This window comes from Apium graveolens, chromosome 7 (genome assembly GCF_009905375.1).
Source record: "Apium graveolens cultivar Ventura chromosome 7, ASM990537v1, whole genome shotgun sequence".
NCBI classification, from domain to species: domain Eukaryota; kingdom Viridiplantae; phylum Streptophyta; class Magnoliopsida; order Apiales; family Apiaceae; genus Apium; species Apium graveolens.
The window spans coordinates 57688581-57713536 of NC_133653.1; the positions used below are offsets into that span (position 1 = coordinate 57688581).

The 24956-nt window shown below is 35.9% G+C and overlaps 1 non-coding gene across 1 annotated transcript; it reads left to right on the forward strand.

Moving 5' to 3' along the window:
• Positions 1 to 15486: 15486 nt before the first annotated feature.
• On the forward strand, positions 15487 to 15593 carry LOC141675429 (small nucleolar RNA R71). Its single transcript, XR_012556082.1, has one exon. It is a non-coding gene; the product is annotated as a small nucleolar RNA R71 (small nucleolar RNA).
• Positions 15594 to 24956: the final 9363 nt, after the last annotated feature.

Genomic DNA, 24956 nt, shown 5'->3' on the forward strand with positions numbered 1-24956 from the left:
CCAATACGCCTTATGCTCGAGTTTCACTGTTAAATGACACCCCTTAACATAAACCAACTGAAATGGCGACATTCCCAATGGAGTCTTGTATGATGTTCTATACGCCTAAATAGATTCATCAAGCTTTAAAGACCAATCTTTCCTCGATGGACATGCAACTTTCTCTAAAATGCGCTTGATCTCTTTTTTAGACACCTCAGCTTGACCATTTATCTGAGAATGATACGCCGTAGCAATGCGATGATTCACATTATACCTTCGCATCATAGCAGTGAACTTGTGATTGCAAAAATGCGACCCCTCATCACTGATTATGACTCTTGAAGTTCCAAACCTTGTGAATATCTGCTTGTGAAGAAAATTAAGCACCACTTTTGTATCGTTCGTTGGCAACGCCTTAAATTCAACCCATTTTGACACATAATCAACCGCCGACAAGATGTACTGATTATTACAAGATGAGAAAAATGGCCCCATGAAGTCAATTCCCCAAATATCGAAGACCTTAACCTCGAGAAGCACATTAAGAGGCATCTCATCGCTCTTAGACATATTACCCACACGTTGACATCGATCACATTTCAAAACGAACTGATGAGCATCTTTAAACAAGGTTGGCCAAAAGAAACCTGCTTGAAGAATACGAGCTACTGTCTTTTCTCCACCATAATATCACTACACCATAAATGGCCTACAACAACACCAAAAAAATGTTACAACAGGCCCAAAAAAGTGTTACCACAGCCAGAAAAAGGCCTAAGGTAACATAAAAATTAAGTTGCTTTTTTTCGAGTTACCTTTGGCCCCTAAGGTAACATTACTTTTGCCCTGGTGTAACATTCACATTTGTGTTACAATAGCTGTCAAAGGTAACATCAATCTATGTCTATAGTATCACAATATGTATGTTACCTTTGGACTTAGAATTTTCAAAAAAAATGGGGCCTACTAGTGGGGCCCACATGTGGGCCCCATTTTTGGGCCCCATTTATTTGCAAAGGTAACATACATAATGTGATACTATAGACATACTTTAATGTTACCTTTGACGCATATTGTTACAGTAATGTTTTGTATTATACCAATTTCTTTGTAATATTTTTAGTACCTAATGTAACATATTTTTCAAAAAAAATTGACATGAATGGTTTGTAAATTCAACATGCCATAAACCTGTTTTTCATACAAGTCAACAAATAAACAATTCGAACCACAAAACTTCAAATCGGTTTTCACAAACCCCCACCAAATACTACTTCAGTTTTCACACATTTCATCGTCAACTCCACATAATCCAAAAAATAGGTACATAGTCTATAGTCTAGAGTACGATAAATAAACATCTGAAATCTAGTATGAAAACATTTGGAGTACGCAAAAGAAGATGGGTAAAAAATAGTGATGCCACTATGATATTAAGTGCAACCCCTCCTACTTTCAATTGCATTAAACAATCTATGCTTCTCCATTGAATCTTTAATATACGTTTCCAAAAGTAAGCTGTACATTTCTACAAATATGGCAAGTCAGTCATATTAAATATCAGATAGCTCTGTGAATTTACCTCTCTGTGAATTTAGAAACCAAGTCAAGAAGTAATGTTATATCATCATTTAAATAAAGAGGATAGGAAATATCAAAGACATAAAGTATCTGATGTATTATATGAGATGGGACGCACCTGGTGCTTCCCTTACAGTCGTAGGACATTTTCACCTGCCCTTTTCAGCTCCATCAAGGATACTTGAAGTGAACATTGTCTCACATTACTCTGATGACAAGAGTTAAAAATCAGGAATTATACACAATAAACAACTCTAAAGTTTTTTAGAAACTGCTACCATGTTTTTCTGCCAATTCTTTAACTTATCATTTTTGTATAAAATTAAAATATAAAAAGCCCATTCACTAGGGAAGTGCAACGTGCTTTCTTGCTTTCTTCTCCGTAATCGCCAAGAGCAGTACAAGCTCTTTGTAATCTTTTCACTAGTGATATCAGAATCTAAAACAAAAGTACTAGTAAGATATCAAACCCATTAACAACCTTTTTGACATATATTTCCCAGTTCGCACACCTTAAAACCAGCATTTACAACTACAACAATATAATTTGAAAAAAAGTTTAACAGCCTTTAAGGAAAGCTAAGATTAACATTTTGAACATAATAACCAGAAGCTAAAACTTAATTTGAAAACCCCTAAATGTTAACCATTCTCAACCTTCAGTTTATAATTTTATCTTATTTTAATAAAAAAAATTCTAAACAATTAACAAAATTTCCGTACATCGAAATTTCCAAAGGGTCTTAAATCCCACCAAAACTCATGTCAAAAATCAACAAAAAAAAATAAAATCCCAATTTCACAAAATAAACCCTAAAACCCAATAAACAAAAATTATGAACATATAAACACACATATAAATAGTGCGTACCTCGCTTTGAGAGATAATGCTGCGATACTCTCTTAGAACAGAAGGGGTACACGGATCATAATATCTGAGTTTCCCAACCATATACACGAATCAAAGAGAGAAAGTACCTTTTCGCAAAAGCAAAATATGAGATATTCAATTAGATACCATAGCAAACCAAATTAGCCCTAAAACAAACAGATAAACGAATTAAAAAAATAACATAAAAAATCCAAAAAATAAAAACCCCTAATTTAAACATAAAATTCCTAGTTTTGATTGAACAAGGAATTGATTTAGCAATCCCCTTTCCATCGATACGTGAAAGCTTAGTTCTTAATTGAATGAAATCGACTCTAATTTATTTGTAAAGTAGGATGGAGAGAGAGATGATTGAGGGAGAGAGAGAAAGAGGATTGAGAGACAGAGAAAGGGTAGGTAGAAAAATAAGAATTGTTCAGGGTGAAAGAATAATGGACTTGCTCTAAAAAATTTGTATTACCCGCTAATGCAAAAAGAAGCCCGCTTCTCCAAAATTTCGGCCCGCTTAAACATTTTAGAAACTATAGCTGGTCTACTTTGTCTTTCAACTATTTATTAATAAATTAGTTTAAAAAAATTGTATCCAAATTTATAAAAAAGAATTACTTAAAAATAATATCACATACTTGGTACAATTTTTAATTTTAAACAATTATTTTTTTTATTTTTCTAAAGTAATTAATTTGAGCATCATATAATAAGGTTATTAAAATTACTTTTTTTGGTTTTAAATATAAATTTCTTTATATGTTAAAAATTTATAATTAGTTTAATTTAGTATTAAAAATAAATAATTATTCTATTATTTGATCAAAATTATATTTTTAAATAAGCATTTGATGATATAATCAAAACTACTTAATTTTAAAGTCAAATTTATTTATTTATTATAAAATGTTACTATTTTATCCATTAATACACTATTGTAACATAAGTTTTCAGGTGTTACCGTATGCAACACTCTATAACTACAGTAACATGTTGTCAGAGCTATGGTAACGTTAAAAGTATTACGTTGCGATAGGGTAAGATGAACATAGCTAATGTAACATAGTTTAGTAACACTTATTATCAAACCATTGCGATAGGCCATCTATGGCGTAGTGTATCCTCCATAAGCCGTTGAGTGGAAATATCGCAAGATCCCCCCCTCGTTTCGCTGTAAGGAATACATCTCCTGATGATTTGGTCAGCTCCTTGTCAAAAAAGAAACGGCTCATCCCACATATACCACTTCACTTCAAGTAGAAACTTCTTCATTTGAGCATATGATAAGTCGGAAGGCATGATATTACTCACAAGGTAGTTCACAATGTCTGCAAACCACGATTATTTTTCTTGCACTCCAAACAGATGCTCATCGGGAAAAGACTCATTTATCAATATCTTATCCAATGAAGTCGCATTAGGGTTCTCTAAACGCGAGAGATGATCAGCGACTTGATTTTCAGTCCCCTTTCTGTCCTTGATCTCTAGTTCAAATTCTTGAAGCAAAAGAACCTATCTAATCAATCTAGGCTTCGAGTCGTTCTTTGAGATGAGATAATGAATTGCAGCGTGATCAGTGAAAACTATCACTTTAGTCCCAAGTAGATAGGATCAAAATTTCTCAAAACCATAAACAATAGCCAAAAGTTTTTTCTCTGTAGTAGTATAATTCTGTTGAGTACCATTTAGGGTCTTGCTAGCGTTGTAGACCACATGAAATATGTTGTTCTAAGATATATGTCCTAAGTCCAATCATGTATGAGGATTTAGGAATAACTTTTATGTAATCTGTTTTGATTTTATTGATATTAATAAAAGGCTTGTTTTGTTTTTATTGCGGGCTCTATCTATTTAAATGTTTAAATAAGATATACCACAGTTTAGAGTAAAGCTTTTTATAGATTGTGATGAGATCATAATAATGAGACCTAAAAGATGATAACTCTAAACTTAAATAGTTCCTGGTCGTAGGATTACTAACTGGTAATTAATAATCCGTAAAGATCGGTACATACTATGCTTGCTTCATTATGAAGGATGTCTGTTCTCATAGATATTTGTGTGGTGATACTATAGCTAGTATGTAGGTGCTTATTATAGAATAAGTTCACTGAACATGACTCACACAGCTGAAAAACTGATGGAGTTCACTCACGTGTCAGCAGTTGTTCACATAGTGATAGTTGTACAAGTATCCTTAGACTTGAGGTCATCATAGTCATCTTGTGTACACTGAACTATGCTTTAGTTTAGTTCTTAGTCTCAAGGGACAATTATAAGGGCTCTAATGGGTATAAGAATTTGTACACGAAGATAGTGTATGATCAATAAAGGATCTACCTCTTCCAGTGTAGGAAGAGAATGTTTAATGGTGATCCACTTATGTTAGTTCATGAATCTCTGGCCAGAGTGAATGAAATTAGAAAGGAGTTTCTAATTTACATTAAATAGAACTAAGCATAGTGAATGGGAAAGCAAGTGATTAAATAAGATAGGCTTGACACAAGTTCCATGCCTTGTATTTAATCGTGACATTGCAGGGTATAAGCAATTAATTGTACGGTAACTACTCACTGAATAGGTTCTTGGTATTCTAAGCAGTGAATTCGTATTATCCGGATAGTCGCGATATGCTGAGAAGTATCCCTCAAGAATAAATATGATTAATTAATTAATCATATTTAATGAATTAGAGAATTTATATAAATAATGATAAAATAGTTTTATTATTATTTATTTCTACTACCGGCTTAATATTGAACCTACAGGGTCACACCATAAAAGAGAATGATTTAATGGTGGATGAATTAATTAATAATGGCTGATAATTATTTATTTATGAAATAAATAATTAATTGGCAAATTTAATAATTGATTAAATGAGATTTAATTGATTATAAATTAATTAAGAAAAGGTTCTTAATATTATTAATTAAGAATTTAATTTTTGGAAATTAAATCAAGTGAGAGAATTATTTCTAAAGAGTTTAGAAAAAGGATTAATAATTAAAAGGTGTTTTAATTATTAGTGAGAATAATAAAGGGTTAATAATAATAATATTTTATGGGAAAATTTTCAGCTGAAAATTTTGCCTATAAATATACTATTATAAACCCTATTTTTGCCTAAACCAAAAAGGTTTACAAAACCCTAATTCTCTCCATCTCCTCCTCCTTCATTACATCATTTTCTTGGTAAATACCGGTGGAGTGCTTCACACTTGAGGAGCAGCTGCTAAGGATCTCCGTTCATCGTTTTTGGATCGCCATTAAAGACCTCTATCTTTCCATTAACGTAAAGCTTCTTAAGGTAAACATACTGAACTACGAATTAAATATTATTTTTTGCATGGATCCTGCGGAGGGTTTCGATTTTTTTTAAGATTTAAATTTACGTTTTCGCTGCGTTTATGTGCTAAAAACCCTTCAATGGCATCAGAGCTACTTGCGAAAAGTTTTTAATTCGTTTATGTGTTTAACTAGTTTTCGATATATGAGCATGTACGTGATTCGCCATGATTTGATGTTGATATAATATGCTTATATATGTATGGTTTTGAATATATGATATTCATGTGAGTTGTATAATCATAAGATGATTATGTAATCTGTATATATACTGATATATACATGATTTATGTTTGTTCTAATTATGAGAATCATATTAGATACGGATCTGAATTGGCTATTGCAGATTTGCTGAAATCTGGGTATGGTGTCCAATTTACGCAAACGAATACCCTATTCCATAGGTAAACGAGCGTCTGAACAAAACTCATAGCTAAAGCTATCAATGACTCGTCTGTAAGGCGTTTGACATCGTATACTGCCCATAAACAGTGATGCTTGTTTTTCTGATTTGATTATGATTTTTCTAATTTTTGTCATATTTCTTTTTATGATTAGATCATGGATAATATAATATGTTAAGATCATATTATGTGTTTTAACATGCTTTTATGTGTTGTATGAGCATGGTGGATGGTTATGGCCTTTCGACCTTAGTGTAATGGTTTTGGTTTTAAATACGACTTGCATGTCGTCAATCTTTGTAATCATAAATCTCGAATGTAACTCGAGTTATTCTTGTAAGTTCATTAGATTAGTTTTACTTTCAATCATGTAATGTAATTGAAGACTCAATAAGGCTATCCAATGGAGGTGATACAAAGAAGAAGACGAGGCATACAAGAAGTCTAAACAAAGAAGAAGACTTGTGTAATACGTAGTTGTATTTATTTCCATCACCATTTTAGATTGACCTTGATCTTTATCATGAGCTTGATAAAGATCACATAGGATAGGGCCATAAACACATTTACTTTATTGCACTTTACATTTACTTGTTTATTTAATTATATATATGAGATATATGCCTATGTTTACCATGCGATGATAGATTTAGGTGAACTTAAATCAATATAAGGCGTGCTCTAGAAAATCTAGAATAGGAATCGTTTCTTGCCTTAAAAATAAATATTATGGATACGATAATGAGATTCTTGTGTTTATGAAACACGTAATTGAATATGAATTTTCAATATTGAGAGAAAGGATGATTCTGTCAACAACAGATTTCTATCTGTAAGAAAGGGTTATTAAGTGACGCCTCTTGACAATGCTCCACCCGATATGGGAATCATCTGATTATCGATTATTGATTTGAAATATTTAATTTAAAGGAAGAATCTCTTTATAATATGATTATGATTGTAACGTAATATAATCCCTCTAAAATTAAATAATATCAAGTAGTAATTGGCCAATGACACAACGGGCTTGTGTCGGTCAAAGCCTTCCAACATGGTAGAAAGTGGTTCTTATTTTTAAATCATTGTCGTTTCGTGCTACAGCCGAGGGCTTTGATTTCAAAATAATAAATACTTCTCTATTACATAGAGATGTGTACATTGAATTAGAATCTAAAGGTCGGTACGTGCTACAGCCGTGGGCCGTTGGAGACTGATTCAATTGTACGAAATGTTGGGTTAAACTTGACTTAGAATATCGAGTTTGTCGTGCCACAGCCGTGACTCAATTAGTCAAGAGGCTAAACTTATATTAGGGAATAACATAAGATGTAATTGACAAGAGTTGTCTGCCTATTGAACATCACATGATGTTTCGTGCCACAGCCAAGGTTGTGTGATGGAATGTAGGATCCCTATTTCCACTAGCATTATGAATGCTTAATTTTAACTTAGGGGGTTGAAAAAATTAGATAAACTAGTGGGAGACACTTACGAATAAAGACCCGATTCATATAGTGTTTTGAAATGAAATTGAATATTTACTAAGTGTTGTTATGTGTTTATCATTTACAGATTTACTATATTCGTCATGTCTTCTGCACTATCACTCTGGAGCATACTAGATGCTCACAAGTTGACTGGTCCTAATTTAGCTATTTGTTTTCACTGTAACAAGTTGGGGCACTGGAAGAGGAACTGCAAGGTTTACCTTGCAGAATTGAAGAAGAAGGGTAGTGAGACTACCGCTTCTGATTCAGGCATGTTAATGATCGAAGTTAATATGTCACTAGGTCAAATTTATACTTGGGTATTAGATACCGCCTGTGGTTCTCATATTTGCAATTCGTTGCAAGGCTTAAAGGGAAGTAGGACTCTTGAAAAATATGAGGTGATTCTACGTATGGGCAATGAAGCAAGGATTGCGGCCATATCTGTAGGATCATTTAGTTTACATATGCCTACGGGCAAGACTATTATTTTGAATAATTGTTATTACGTTCCCTCTATTGTGAGGAATATTGTTTCTATTCCTATGTTGGATGTGGATGGTTTTTCATTTATTATTAAGAATAATGAATGTTCTATCCTTAGAGATAATGTTCTTTTTGGACGTGGCATTTTAAATAATGGTCTGTATGTATGTGACGTAGAGCATGATTTACTTCAGATTGAACAAACTAATAAAAGAAAACGAGATGATGAAAATCTGACCTATTTATGACACTGTAGGCTAGGTCATATTAGTGAAAATAGACTGCGGACATTGCATAAGGAAGGGTTACTTGACCCCTTTGATTTTGAATCATATCCTACATGCGAGTCTTGTCTATTGGGTAAAATGAACAAATCTCCATTTAGTGGACATGGAGAGAGGGCTGCAGATTTGCTAGAATTGGTACACACAGATGTATGTTGACCAATGTCTACGCAAGCCATGGGTGGATTTTCGTACTTCATTACTTTCATAGATGATAGATCTAGATTCGGATATGTGTATTTGATGAAACACAGGTCTGAAGCTATTGAAAAGTTCAAATAATATAAACATGAAGCGGAAAAACAAACCAAACACAGTATTATAACTCTTCGATCAGATCGAGGTGGTGAATACTTGAATGGAGAGTTTCTAGATTATCTCAAAGAAAATGGTATAGTCTCCCAGTGGACTCCTCCATATACACCACAGTTAAATGGGGTATGTGAAAGGAGAAATCGAACTTTGTTAGACATGGTTCGGTCCATGATGAGCTATGCGAATCTTCCAGTATTCCTATGGGGTTATGCATTAGAAACCTCAGCATATTTACTGAATAAGGTGCCTTCCAAATCGGTTCCTCAAACACCATATGAGAAATGGAAAGAAAGGAAACCAAGTCTTAAACACGTTAAGATTTGGGGATGTCCAGCTTATGTCAAGAAAGTTGACCCAGATAAGCTGGAATCTCGATCCGTAAAATGTAATTTTGTGGGATATCCTAAAGAGACTTTGGGGTATTACTTTTACACCGATCATCGGGTGTTTGTCTCCAGACATGCTACCTTCTTGGAAAAGGAGTTTATCCTTGAAGGAAACAGTTTGAGCAAAATTGAACTTGATAAAGTTCAAGAAGCACAAACTACTACGGATCAAGTGGAAACACCTGTTCAGACTGAACAACCTTCTGTGGAACATCCCATTCGTAGGACAGGGAGAGTGTCTCACCAACCTGAGAGGTATTATGGCCTTGTCATTGAGAATGACAATGAGTTGTTAATCATTGATGATGACAACCCTGTGACCTATAATGAGGCTATGAGTAGTGTTGACTCAGAGAAATGGCATAGTGCCATGAAATCCGAAATGGAATCTATGTATACCAACCAAGTATAGACTCTGGTTGAGGCGCCTGAAGGTGTTAAGCCTATTGGGTGCAAGTGGGTATACAAAAGAAAGATTGGAGTAGATGGCCAGGTGGAGACCTATAAGGCCAGGCTCGTGGCAAAAGGATTCAAACAAAGGCAAGGGATTGACTTTGATGAAACTTTTTCGCCTGTAGCCCTGTTAAAATCAATTAGGATTTTGCTTGCGATTGGTGCTTACTACGACTATGAGATCTGAAAAATGGACGTGAAAATGGCCTTCCTCAATGGGGAACTTGAGGAGGAAGTGTATATAACACAGCCAGAGGGTTTTCTTTTCAAGGGAAATGAACACCTAGTGTGTAAGCTGCTGCGAACCATATATGGTTTAAGGCAAGCTTCTCGTAGATGGAACATCCGTTTTGATGAGACAATTAAAGAGTTTGGTTTTATCAAAAACATAGATGAACCATGTGTCTACAAGAAGGTTAGTGGGAGCGCGGTAACATTTCTTGTATTGTATGTGGATGACATACTTCTTATAGGAAATGATATACCGATGCTACAATCAGTCAAAGTATGGCTATCAAAGAACTTCACCATGAAGGACTTGGGAGAAGCATCCTACATTCTCGGTATGAAGACCTTATAGAGATAGATCTAGAAAGTGCTTAAAAGGTTTAGCATGGAAAACTCCAAAAGAGGTCTCATACCGATGAGCCATGGAGTGTCCCTTTCTGAAAAAATGTCTCCTAAGACACCTTAGGAAAGAGAGCGTATGAGTAAGATTCCTTATGCTTCAGCAATAGGATTTATCATGTACGCGATATTGTGTACAAGGCCTGATGTTGCTTATTCAATTAGTGTGACGAGCAGATATCAGTCCAATCCAGGTGAAGACCACTGGAAAGCAGTGAAAAACATCCTTAAGTACTTGCGAATGACTCAGGACATTTTTCTTGTTTTTGGTGGTGAATCTGAGTTGAAAATAGAGGGTTATACTGACTCTAGTTTTCAATCAGAAAGTGATAGCAAATCCATGTCAGGGTACGTGTTTACTCTGAATGGTGGTGCAATTCAGATTGTTGAAAGAGGAGATGTCAACGTCGAGAGAGTTGACACACATAACAACGTAGCAGACCCACTCACAAAGCCACTTTCTCAGAGTCACTTTGATCGTCATAAAGACAAGATGGGTATTGGATACCAGAGTGATTGGCTTTAGTACAAGTGGGATATTGAAAGAAATATGTCCTAAGTTCAATCATGTATGAGGATTTAGGAATAACTTTTATGTAATCTGTTTTAATTTCATTGATATTAATAAAAGGCTTGTTTTGTTTTTATTGCGGGCTCTATCTATTTAAATGTTTAAATAAGATATACCACAGTTTAGAGTAAAGCTTTTTATGGATTGTGATGAGATCATAATAATGAGACCTAAAAGATGATAACTCTAAACTTAAATAGTTCCTGGTCGTAGGATTACTAACTGGTAATTAATAATCCACAAAGATCGGTACATACTATGCTTGCTTCATTATGAAGGATGTCTGTTCTCATAGACATTTGTGTGGTGACACTATAGCTAGTATGTAGGTGCTTATTATAGAATAAGTTCACTGAACATGACTCACACAGGTGAACAACTGATGGAGTTCACTCACGTGTCAGCAGTTGTTCACATAGTGATAGTTGTACACGTATCCTTAGAGTTGAGGTCATCATAGTCATCTTGTGTACACTGAACTATTCTTTGGTTTAGTTCTTAGTCTCAAGGGACAATTATAAGGGCTCTACTGGGTATAGGAATTTGTACACGAAGATAGTGTATGATCAATAAAGGATCTACCCCTTCCAGTGTAGGAAGAGAATGTTCAATGCTGATCCACTTATTTTAGTTTAGGAATCTCTAGCCAGAGTGAATGAAATTAGAAAGGAGTTTCTAATTTACATTAAATAGAACTAAGCATAGTGAATGGGAAAGAAAGTGATTAAATAAGATAGGCTTGACACAAGTTCCATGTCTTGTATTTAATCATGACATTGCAGGGTAGAAGGAATTAATTGTACGGTAACTACTCACTGAATAGGTTCTTGGTATTCTAAGCAGTGAATTCGTATTATCCAGATAGTCGCGATATGCTGAGAAGTATCCCTCACGATGTAGAATAAATATGATTAATTAATTAATCATATTTAATGAATTAGAGAATTTATATAAATTATGATAAAATAGTTTTATTATTATTTATTTCTACTACCGGCTTAATATTGAACCTACAGGGTCACACCATAAAAGATAATGATTTAATGGTGGAGGAATTAATTAATAATGGCTGATAATTATTTATTTATGAAATAAATAATTAATTGGCAAATTTAATAATTGATTAAATTAGATTTAATTGATTATAAATTAATTAAGAAAAGGTTCTTAATATTATTAATTAAGAATTTAATTTTTGGAAATTAAATCAAGTTAGAGAATTATTTCTAAAGAGTTTAGAAAAAGGATTAATAATTAAAAGGTGTTTTAATTATTAGTGAGAATAATAAAGGGTTAATAATAATAATATTTTATGGAAAAATTTTCAGCTGAAAATTTTGCCTATAAATATACTATTATAAACCCTATTTTTGCCTAAACCAAAAAGGTTTACAAAATCCTAATTCTCTTCATCTCCTCCTCCTTCATTACATCGTTTTCTTGGTGGATACCGGTGGAGTGCTTCACACTTGAGGAGCAGCTGCTAAGGATCTCCGTTCATCGTTTTTGGATCGCCATTAAAGACCTCCATCTTTTCATTAACGTAAAGCTTCTTAAGGTAAACATAATGAACTATGAATTAAATATTATTTTTCGCATGGATCCTGCGGAGGGTTTCGGTTTTTTTTAAGATTTAAATTTACGTTTTCGCTGCGTTTATGAGCTAAAAACCCTTCAAGAACTGCTCCAACTGCATAGTCACTTGCATCGCACATCATCTCAAGAGGTTCATTCCAATCAGGTGCAGTTATGACATGTGCCGTGATTAAACTCTTCTTCAATGTCTCAAAAGCTGCAAGGCACTCGTCATCAAACTTGAAAGGGACATCTTTCTCTATAAAACTGCACAATGGCTTCGAAATCTTTAAAAAGTCCTTGATGAAACGCCTATAAAAACCCGCATGCCCAAGAAAACTGTGAATTTCCTTAACAGAATTAGGTGGAGGAAGATTCTCAATGACCCCCACCTTGGCTTTGTCCACCTCAAGACCCTTACTAGAAACCTTGTGCCCAAAAATAATGCCTTGTCACGCCATAAAGTGATATTTCTCCCAATTGAGAACCAAATTGCAAGCATTCATCAAAAGAATCACCAAATACAGAGAATTTGTCCATGAACACCTCCATATTCTGGCCAATCATATCAGAAAAGATGGCCATCATACATCTCTGAAATGTGGCCGGTGCACCACAAAGACCAAAAGAAATTCGTCTGAAGGCGAAAGTACCAAATGGACAAGTGAAGGTAGTTTTCTCCTGATATTATGGAGCGATATAAATCTGATTGTAACCCGAATAGACATCCAGAAGATAGTAGTACTCATGACCAGTCAATCTGTCAAGCATCTGATCAATGAAGGGCAAAGGGAAGTGATCTTTCCTAGTGGCCTTGTTTAGCTTCTTGTAGTCCATACAAACTCTCCACCCCGTGACTGTTCGTGTAGGAATAAGCTCATTCTTCTCATTTGCTACCACAATAATTCCACCTTTCTTTGGCACATATTGAACTGGGCTCACCCAGAACAGTCATAAAATAGAATAGATGATCCCTGCATCTAGCCACTTAAGAATTTCCTTCTTCACTACTTCCTTCTTGATTGGATTAAGTCTTCTTTGCTGCTCGACCGTAGGCTTGCTACCTTCCTCTAGCAGAATTTTATGCATGCAGTAAGAAGGGCTGATTCCCTTGATATTTGCTATAGTCCAACCAATTTCCGATTTAAACTATCTCAGAATCCACAGAAGCTTTTCCTCGTCACTACCTGAAAGCTCAGATGCAATAATCACAGGCAGAGTAGATGCATCACCTAAAAAAGCATACCTCAAATGCTCAAGTTAAGGCTTAAGCTCGAGAGTGGGGGCTTCCTCAATAGATGACTTGAGGCGTTTAGGAGCTTTGTTCAATTCCTCTATTCCAACAGATTCAAAAGGCATATCAATATTTCTCTTTCAGGGAGAAGCATTCAAATATTGCAATTGTTCTTTACCTTCATCATCTTCACTATCTGAAATCCCCAATAAGGCCTTTTCTAAGGCATCAGACCTCAACAATTGATCAAGTTCCGAAGTCACCGCAGAATCGACCAACTCTACCTTTAAGAACTCCTCATTTTCCATAGGCAATTTCATAGTATTGAACACATTAAAAGTTACATCCTGATCCAGCACTCGCATTGTAAGCTCACCCTTCTGCACATCTATCAATGTTCGGTTAGTCGCCAAGAAAGGTCTTCCCAAGATTATGGGAGTCTTCTTATCCTCCTCGAAATCAAGAATTACGAAATCAGCAAGGAAGATGAGTTTATCAACCTTGACCAAGACATCCTCCACAATACCTCGAGGATATGTAATAGAACGGTCGGCCAACTGCAAAGTCATATATGTCGGTTTTGGATCAGGTAAATCCAATTGCTTGATTATTGACAAATGCATTAGATTGATGCTAGCTCCCAAGTCACATAAGCATCTGTCAAAAGACCCTTTTCCAATAGTACACGGAATATTGAAGCTTCCCGGATCTTTAATCTTCGGAGGCAACTTCTGTTACAGTACAACACTGCATTCCTCCGTGAGAGTGACAGTCTCTAAATCATCTAGCTTCACTTTCCGAGAAAGAATACCTTTCATAAACTTTGCATAACTAGGCATTTGCTCAAGAGCCTCAGCGGAAGGTATGTTGATATGAAGTTTCTTGAACATCTCCAGAAACTTCTCAAATTGCTTCTCCAACTATTTCTTTTACAGCTGCTTAGGAAAAGACGGTGGAGGATAGATCTATTTCTCCCCTGTATTACCCTCAGGAGGAGTGTGCTCAACAGTAGTCTTCCTTGGTTCCACTTCTGCTTCCTGATGCTCTATTTCTTTTTCAGCCCCAGCTTCTTTAGTCGACACTTGAGTTTGTTTGGGATTCGCAACCTTTCCAGACCTCAAAGTGATTGCCTTTACCTGCTCCTTAGCTTCCCTCTTTCCTGAACTTCAGTGTCATTGGGTAGTGTACCAGGCTGACGATTTAGCAAGGCATTGGCAATTTGCCCAATTTAATTTTCCAAGGTCTTGATAGAAATGACTTGGCTCTTGCACATAAGCTTCAACTCCTCTAATTCAGATTTTTTATTAACTTGTTGCAGCTGGAGTTGCTGCCTTGGTGTATATTGCGGTTGCTGAAAACTGGGGGGGGGGGGGGTTGTACTGCTTACCTGGATACTGGTGATAAGGCTGTTGAACCGCATTCTGGGCGTTGCTCCAACTGAAATTAGGATGATTGGTTGTTAGGATGATAAGTGGCTGACACATATTGCTGTGAACGCTGAAAGTTGCTCACGAACTGAGCTGATTCACTAGAAATTGTGCACTGATCAATGTCATGGGCACCAGCACAAAGCTCACAAACACTAGCGATTTGATTAACTCTATAATTAGCCAAAGTGTCCACCTTCATCGTCAAAGCCTTAAGTTGGGCTCCTATAGCATTTGCTGCATCCAACTCTAGAATTTCAGCTACTTTTCCCTGAGTCAGTCTCTAGGAAGGATTCTGGCATTCATTAACAGTCATCAGTTCGATCAATTCATAGGCTTCATCGTAGCTCTTAGCCCACAAGGCTCCTCCTGATGCTGCATCGAGCATGGGTCTAGAAGTAGCACCCAATCCATTGTAGAAACAATTTATAATCATCCAATCGGGTTTGCCATGGTGTGGGAACTTCCTTAGCAACTCCTTATATGGATCCCAAGCCTCACACAGAGATTCTTTAGTTTGCTGAGCAAACTGAGTAAGAGCATTCCTGATTGCAGCGGTCTTCACCATAGGGAAGAATTTAGTGAGAAACTTTTGAGTAAGATCTTCCCAAGTGGTGATAGACCCTGCTGGTAGAGAATGTAACCATCACTTAGCTTTATCCCTCAGAGAGAATGGGAAGAGTCGCAGCTTGATAGCATCTTCAGTCAAATCATTGAACTTGAAAGTGTCGTAGATCTGGATGAAATCCCTGATGTGCATGTTGGGGTCTTCACTAGGAGAACCCCCAAACTGAACTGAGTTCTATATCATCTAAATCGTGCTTGACTTGATCTCAAAAATGTTGGCCCTGATGGTTGGCCTGATGATGCTTGACTGAATGTCATTGATCTTAGATTGAGAATAGTCCATCAAAACCTTAGGATTTTCTCCTTGCTCTCCATCACTACTAAAACTGGTTCCTCGACTTTTTCTTCTTCTTCTTCTTCTTCTTCTTCTTCTTCTTCTACCTTCTTTTCTTCTTCAAAAACTTCCTTTCAAACCACCACAACTTCTTCCTCGGCTTTATCCAGAGTTCTCTTACGAGACTGCGAACGCATATGCATACACCCTCGCTAGAGTACCTAAAATAAGACAAGGAAACAGATAAGTAACAATATCCGAGTCAATGAACTTTAACGACCACTGATGGAAAACACATTAACTAAAAATTAACACCGAGTCCCCGAAAGCGGCGCCAAAAACTTGTTAGTCTCTAAACACGCGCTAAAATTACACGCAAGTATATGCGTTCGCAAGTAGTATAGGATATAAATCAGATCCGTTCCCTAAGGGACTGGTTTAGGTTAACTTTATAATTTATGTACATAAACAACAATGTATGGTTATTATTCAATGCTAAGACGAATAATAATTTGAGGTTGTTTATACTAAGAATTAAACTAACAATTATAACTAAAAAAATAAGAATGATTGAATTAATATATATGACAAACATGGGATTCTAACTTCATTAAATACTTCATTCAATAGCCTTTTCATTCTTAACCTTAGCATATAATGGTGATGACACTAATCAGATAACACGAAATTGATAAACGCCAACTTTCGTTGCACAAATACCATACTACCAGACATCCACAAAAGAGATAGAAGCTGAATAGACACCAATTATATTGAGACCCTATATGTCTATAGAATTTGACAACATAACGGTTTAAGCACAAGTTATATATCTTGATTACATAAGGCAAGTAAGATGGTTAAAATTAGCCACGAATCATGCATAACAAATACATGAACCTATGCTAGCATGGCGAGTTCTAATTCCTTAAATTCACTTTCACTTCATTAAGAATTAACACACTATCTTATAAGTTAACGACGATCATAAGAAGAATAAGAACAACCAATACTAGGTTATTATACAATCACCACACACTAAGGTATCGAAACAAATCAACTAAAGAAATCCATAAATAAATCCGCTAGAACCCCACGATAATGATTAGCCCATAATCGAACTCATCGTCAACGTGGGTTCCGATGAAAGCATGGTGTAATAAACGTAGTCTTTATAACGAATAAATAAAACCAAGTTAACACAAGAGTATAGGTTCAACAAAACAAGAAACGAGCATCCAAGATTACAACTCAAAACAAAGATTCACAAGAATAAACTAGTTCGTCTTCGGCTTTGTTGAATTGTGCTATAGGTCTCTTGCCGTCTTCTCCTAGCTCTGATATATCTCTAACTTGATCTCCTCTAAAAAATGAGCTTTAAATTGTTTATATAGCAGCCTCATGCAAAGTAGAAGTCTTTCTCTCAAAAGCCAAGTAGAATCAGGATTCTTCTATCCCGTCACGGCACAGTCGCGCGCTTGATCAGCGTTGGCGCGCTGGGTTTCTAATGTTTGGGCGTGGCCGCACGCTTTAACAGAGTGGGCGCGCTGGCTCACTTTTCAAAACTTTGACTTCTTCTTTTTCCTTGCCGATTGAGCTGGTTTTCCAAGAGCTTTTATTCCAACACCTTCATGACACCAAATTAGCACCAAAAAAATGCTAATTCACCTGATTACCTGGAGAATGCCTAAAAATGCAAAAACACTAGAAAACACATTAAAACACCAATAACTTGAGTACAAATACACCAATTCAAAGCTTTACGGAGTGTAATAAAGTATCATAAATGCCACTCAACAATGATAAGCCGTAGCAATACGATGATTCACATTATACCTTTGCATCATAGCAGTGAACTTGCGATTGCAAAAATGCGACCCCTCATCAATGATTATGACTCTCGGAGTTCCAAATCTTGTGAATATCTTCTTATGAAGAAAATTAAGCACTACCTTCACATTATTTGTTGGCAATGCCTTGACTTCTACCTATTTTGACATATAATTGACCGCTAACAAGATATACTGATTGTTACAAGATGAAACAAATGGCCCCATAAAGTCTATTCCCCATACATCGAAGACTTCAACCTCGAGAAGCACATTAAGAGGCATCTCATCCCTCTTGGACATATTAACCACACGTTGACATCGATCAGATTTCAAAATGAACTAATGAGCATATTTAAACAAAGTTGTCCAAAAAAAACCTGCTTAAAGAATACGAGCTGTTGTCTTTTCTCCACCATAGTGTCCTCCATAAGCCGTTGAGTGGCAATCTCACAAGATCCCCCCATTTCGCTGTAAGGAATACATCTCCTGATGATTTGGTCAGCTCCTTGTCGAAAAAGAAACCGCTCATCCCACATATACCACTTCACTTCATGTAGAAACTTCTTCATTTGAGCGTACAACAAGTCGGGAGGCATGATATTAGTCACAAGTTAGTTCAAAATGTCTGCAAATCACAATTCTTCCTCTTGCACTCCAAACAGCCGCTCATCGGGAAAAGACTCATTTATTAATGTCTTATCCAGTGAAGTTGCACTTGGGTCCTCTAAACGAGAGAGATGATCAACGACTTGATTCTCAGTACCTTTCCTATCCTTGATCCCTAACTCAAATTCTTGAAGCAAAAGAACCCATCTGATCAATCTAGGCTTTGAGTCCTTCTTTGAGACGAGATATCAAATTGCAGCGTGATCAGTGAAAACTATCACCTTCGTCCCAAGCAGATAAGATCAAAATTTCTTAAAATCATAGACAATAGCCAAAAGTTCTTTCTCCGTAGTAGTATAATTCAGTTGAGCACCATTTAGGGTCTTACTAGCATAGTAGACCACATGAAATATGTTGTTCTTTCTCTGCCCAAGAACCGCTCCAACTGCATAGTCACTTACATCGTACAGCTCATTCCAATCAGGGGCAGTTATAACAAGCGCCGTGATTAAACTCTTCTTTAAGAACTAAAAAGGAGCCAAGCACTCGTCATCAAACTTGAACGGGATATCCTTCTCCAGAAGATTGCACAAAGGTTTACAAATTTTTGAGAAGTCCTTGATGAACCGTGTAATAACCCCAATTTTTGGGAAATTTTGAAACCCTTATGAATAGTGTTTTTGCTGAATGAGAAAACTTTTCATGCCACACTATGTAGGGGTTCTGATATGGATATTCTGAGATTTTATTAGTACTTTATATGGGATATAAGTGTATGTAAAGATCGTCAGAATCCAAATCCGAACACTTTGATTTTCCCGGAAATACACTAGATACGGAGAGAATTGAGTATAAGGTAACAGGATAAAAAGGATTTAAATTAAAGGATTATAATAGAGGATCATAAAAAGGAATATAATGTATTGAGAAAGGTTAAGGGAACCTAAGTAATAAGATCCCGGGTATGATCCCTCAAACGATAAACGAGAATGAAAGTTAAGCGAACCGTATAACAGATCAGGGGTCATTAGGCAAACAATTAGGAAGTTAATCAAAGGGATTAGAGAGAGAGTGATGTCACCCAACCAATGAGAAGAGGACAAGGAGGGAAGGATGACATCACCACATGACATAGGCATGACATGCGAAGGAAGGAGGTGTGGTTGAATGAGAACCACACAAATACAAGGGCAACAAGGTAATTGACTAAATCAAACAACAAAAATCAACCAACCAAGCCAAAACATTTCATTTTACGAAACAAAACACAAAAATCTCTCTTCTTCTTCTTCATGCTCTCGGGTGCTTTTCTTAAAAAATGAAAGTCCAAGCTCCTCCACTTACTATTTAGCAAGGTAATTATCTAAGCTTCCCCATGGATAGTTACATACTTCCTATAAGTTTAAGCTTCTAATTCCAAGCCAATCTTTTTCTATAAATCATGGAAGAAGATGGTGAATAGTGTTTTTCAAGAAATAAAATTTGTGTTCTTGAAGTTTTGTTTAGATTAAGCTTGGATAAGGACTTTAAGGGTGATTCCAAGCCATTCTCTTGATTCTCCACTCTCAAAGGAAGGTATAAACTACTAACCCTAGCTTTAGTTTTGAGTAATTAGGATTGAATATGATTGATATAGTATATGTGAAGCATGGTGCTTGATTGTTTGAAGTTTGGTTGAGTTTTTAGAGATTAGTTGGTTTTGTGGTATTGTTGGAGTTGTAAATCTTGATAATTAGTTAAAGAACCTAAGTAAAGCTTTTAGTTCATGTGGGGAATAAGTATAAATGGTTAATTTGGATTTGTTGGGGCTGTTATGATGTGGTTTGGATGGGTGTTGGTTGTATGATTGATTTGGGGTTGAATTGTGGTTGGTTTTGAATGGTTTTAAATTGGGAAATCGCGTAAACATAGCCGTCGTAACGTCCGATTTTCTTTAGACTGTTTTTGTGCATAACATTAGGACCCGAGAACCCCCTGCTAGATGTTGACCATTGCCATGTCTAGATAGCTCATGTTACGAGCTTCATTTTGATATGTAGTTCGTTCGTTTCCGATGCACGGTTTAGGAGAAACGACCGTTTCAAGTAACGGCATTTCGCGAACGAAACTTTTCCCCTCGCCTTACTTTGAAACATAGGTTAAAGACCAAAAAGGGTTAATTAATGCATGAAACATTTATGGTAAGTGTGCTAGGTAGTTAGTAAGACACTCGTGAAGGAATCGCCTTAAAACTCATAAAGGTTAAATTATTAAAAATGGTGGAGCCGAGGGTACCCGAGTGACTTAAGCGAGTCAGTAAGCGCAAAGCAAGCGTTAGAGTCTAAGTTAGTTAAAGTATAGATTTACAAGTGACTTTAGTTTAATTCCAACTTACTTGTTGTTTATAGGTTACCAGACTCGTCCCGAGCCTTTTATCACCCCAAGTCGCTCAGGCAAGTTTTCTACCCGTTATAACTGTTGTGGTGATGAGTATATGTATTTGCATTATCTTGCGATAGATGCATGTTGGTTAATTAGCAAATATTGTTATATATTGAAGCATGCTGCTATGGTATATATATATGCATGCCTGTTTCGTATTCTTTCCATATATAATTATTGATAATACCTATGCTAGAGGATAGCGGTAATTTGCATATACCCTTAGTACAGGGACCCAAAGGTGAAAATATTTTCTAAAACCGGGAGTCGAGGATCCCGAGTAGATTTTGTATATATGGATATAAATATATATATATATATACTTATATATATATGGTCATAGTTTTCAAAACTATTAATCGAATAAGGTTTATTCGATAACTTTAACTTTATTTTATTTATTGAATATTATTTGAATATTCATTCGAGGACTTATGACTCCTTTTATTTTATTAAATGAATATTATTTTGAATATTCATTCGAGGACTTATGACTCCTTTTATTTTATTAAATGAATATTATTTTGAATATTCATTCGAGGGCTTATGACTCAGTTTATATTATTTAATGAATATTTTTGAATATTCATTTGAGGATCTATGACTCCGATTATTGGCTGAGATTTGTTCTTTATTTTATTAAAGAATAAGGTGTAAATAATCAAACTTATTTTCGATTATTCAAATAAAGATAGTACTTTCATATAAGTATATCTTTGGTTATTTAATACTCGTTTCAAGTATAAGTTTTAATACTTCTACTTCAATTATTTTTATAAAGATTATTCTTTTTGGGAATATTATTTAAATAATAATATTCAGACATTTTCTAAATATTCTGGGGACTGATTTACTTCATTAAATCAGCTTTACTCCAAACACTCTTTAAAGTGTTTTCGAGTCTTCAAAATGATTTTTAAAAGTTAGAGCGGATCCCAAAACTCATTTTTATATTTAAGATCTTCCTTTTTAAGGGGATTTAAATACTCGCTCAAAACCTGAGGGATCCGGCTCTGTGGTGTATTTTATATTCGCAATACGGTTGCAGTTTTGGTAAATGAATTGATTACTTACCCAACGTTCGGGAAGTAAGTCCATCTATTGAGTCAGCATAAGCAACATGGGCTCAGTGGGCGTCTATGATAGTGTAAGTGGCTCAGTGGGAGTCCATCAAATGCATAAGTGGCTGAGTGGCAGTCCAGCATAAGGTCCTATTACGACCAGGGTGATGACCAGTGGGGAATTCGTCCATCTACTAGTAGAAAAGGTTACTTATGGGTATCTTTGCCTGATCAGCAAGATATCTGGTTTATGCCAAATTCTTTTCCTTTCCAAATTTATTGGATATTGCAATTCTGTTCATACTTTATATGACAGAGGTTTTCAGGAAATGTATAAAGAAGATGTATATGTGGATATATATATATATCAGAACTAAATGAAGTATATCATAACTTCATTTCCGTTAATAATATTTCAAAGATTTAATCTATTCAAATCTTGTCTGGTAGTCTCATCTATGTGATGAACTGTTGAAAGCTCATTATACTTTGAACAGTGGTAGTTCAAGTAGCTTTATAAATGATATAAGTGTAGTGAAGTATTTGGTAACTTCATCCCTTGTTTCTACTTATATCTAGTAAGTAATTATCTTACACATGATAAAAGATTCTAGTAAGTATCCAATCTTATAACTTCATCTTTTTAAACTTATATCTAGCAAATGATTATCTTGTGCATGACAAAGATTTTCAGAAAAACGTTGAGACAAGGTTAGATATATGAGATCACCTTGCAACGATATTTTTATACAGTTATACACTGGGACTTTGTGTATATTATGCATGGAAGAGGACTTCCAATATTTTGAAAAGTATATATGTATATATATATATACTGAATATTTTGCGACTTCATCGCATTAAGATATCAAACTTAGTTCATTTCTTTTGACCAAGACTTTCATGAGTATTATGAGTAGGCTCATATATTGTTAATCATTATACATATTATTTTGGTGGGCTTGCTGCTCACCCTTGCTTTCTTCTTTCATCACACAACATCAGATAGATAAGATGAACAGGACCAAGCTCCCAATTCGCGAGCGGATAGGAAACATTCCGCAGTTTCCTATAGGCGTTGATGTCGCTGTAGCTGAGGTAGGAGCTACCAATAGGCTAGGCTTTCAACTTTTGATGTACCAGATTTATGTATATTTATGAATTGTAATAATGGCAAAGAAATGTAAATTTATTCAGAAAACCTTTTAAGGTGTATTGGCGGATAATTGTGGAATAAAATGACTTGTGATTATTTTTGGATATTCATCTCTGAGACTATAACTTATAGTGTGTGTGTTTATTGTGGGGTCACAGTACAGAGTAGTTGATTGTGTATTAAGATTGGGTGTTATTAAGGGAAATGGAACTCGTGACAACCCGGATCCCCGACCCCGGATTTGGGGGTGTTACAAACCGCCTGTATAAGCCCGCATGACCAAGAAAACTGCGAACTCCCTTAACATAAATTGGTGGGGGAAGATTTTTGATGACCCCCACTTTGGATTTGTCCACCTCAAGACCCTTAATAGAGACCTTGTGCCCAAGAATAATTCCATGTCGCACCATAAAATGACATTTCTCCCAATTGAGAACCAGATTGGTCTCAACGCACCTCTTGAGAACATCGCCTAAATTCTGTAAGCACTCATCAAATGAATCACTGAACACAGAGAAATATTCCATGAACACCTCTACATTCTGACCAATCATATCAGAGAAGATAGCCATCATGCATCTCTGAAATGTGGCCGGTGCTCCACATAAACCAAAAGAAACCCTTCTAAAGTCATATAAGTCGGTTTTGGATCAGGTAAGTCCAACTACTTGAAGATTGACAAAGGCATTGGATTGATGCTAGCTCCCAAGTCAAATAAGCATCTGTCAAAAGACACTTTTCCAATAGTACATGGAATAGTGAAGCTTACCGGATCTTTAAGCTTCAGAGGCAACTTTTGTTGCAGCACTGCACTCCTCCGTGAGAGCAACGATCTCTAAGTCATCAAGCTTCACCTTCCGAGAGAGAATACCTTTCATTAATTTTGCATAACTCGGCATTTGTTCAAGAGCTTCAGCGAAAGGTATGTTGGTGTGAAGTTTCTTGAACACCTCTAGAAACTTCTCATACTACTTATCCAGCTATTTCTTCTGCAGCCTCTTACGAAAAGAAGGTGGAGGATAGATCTGTTTCTCCCCAGTATTACCCTCAGGAGGAGTGTACTCAAAAGTAGTCTTCCTTGGTTCCACTTCTGCTTCCTTCCACACTTCTTCTTTTTTTAGCCTCAACTTCAGATTCTGGAGTATTAGCTTTTTCAGGATTTGCAACCTTACCGGACCTCAATGTGATTGCCTTAACATGCTCCTTAGCTTCCTTCTTGCCTGTCACTTCAGTATCTCTTGGAAGCGTGCCAAGTTGACGATTCAGTAATGCATTAGCAATCTGCCCAATCTGATTCTCCAAGGTCTTGATGGAAACAGCTTGGCTCTTGCACTTGAGCCTCAACTCCTCCAATTCAGATTTTTCATTAGCTTGCGGTAACTGCTGAAGTTGAAGTTATTGCCTAGGGGCATATTGCAGTTGTTCAAAACCAGGAGGGTTATACAGCTTTGCTGTGTATGGCTGATAAGGTTGTTGCACTGTATTCTGGTTGTTGCTCCACCTGAAGTTAGGATGATTTCGGTTATTGGGATGATAAGTGGCTGGAGCGTGATGCTAAGGTCTCTAAAAGTTGCTAACAAATTGAGTTGATTCGCTAGAAATAGCACATTGCTCAGTTTCATGTGCCCCCGCACAAAGTTCACAAACACTAGTGATTTGATTTACTCCATATTTAGCCAAAGAGTCCACTTTTTTCGTCAAAGCTGGAAGTTGAGCAGCTATAGCAGTGGCTGTATCCACTTACAAAATTTCTGCTACTTTTCCTTGCAACATTCTTTGCATAGGATTCTGGTATTCATTAGCTGCCATGAGCTCAATCAACTCATAAGCTTCATTATAGCTTTTGGCCCATAAGGCTTCACCAGATGCTGCATCGAGCATAGGTCTAAATTGTGCGCCCAAACCATTGTAGAAACAGTTTATAATCATCCAATCAGGC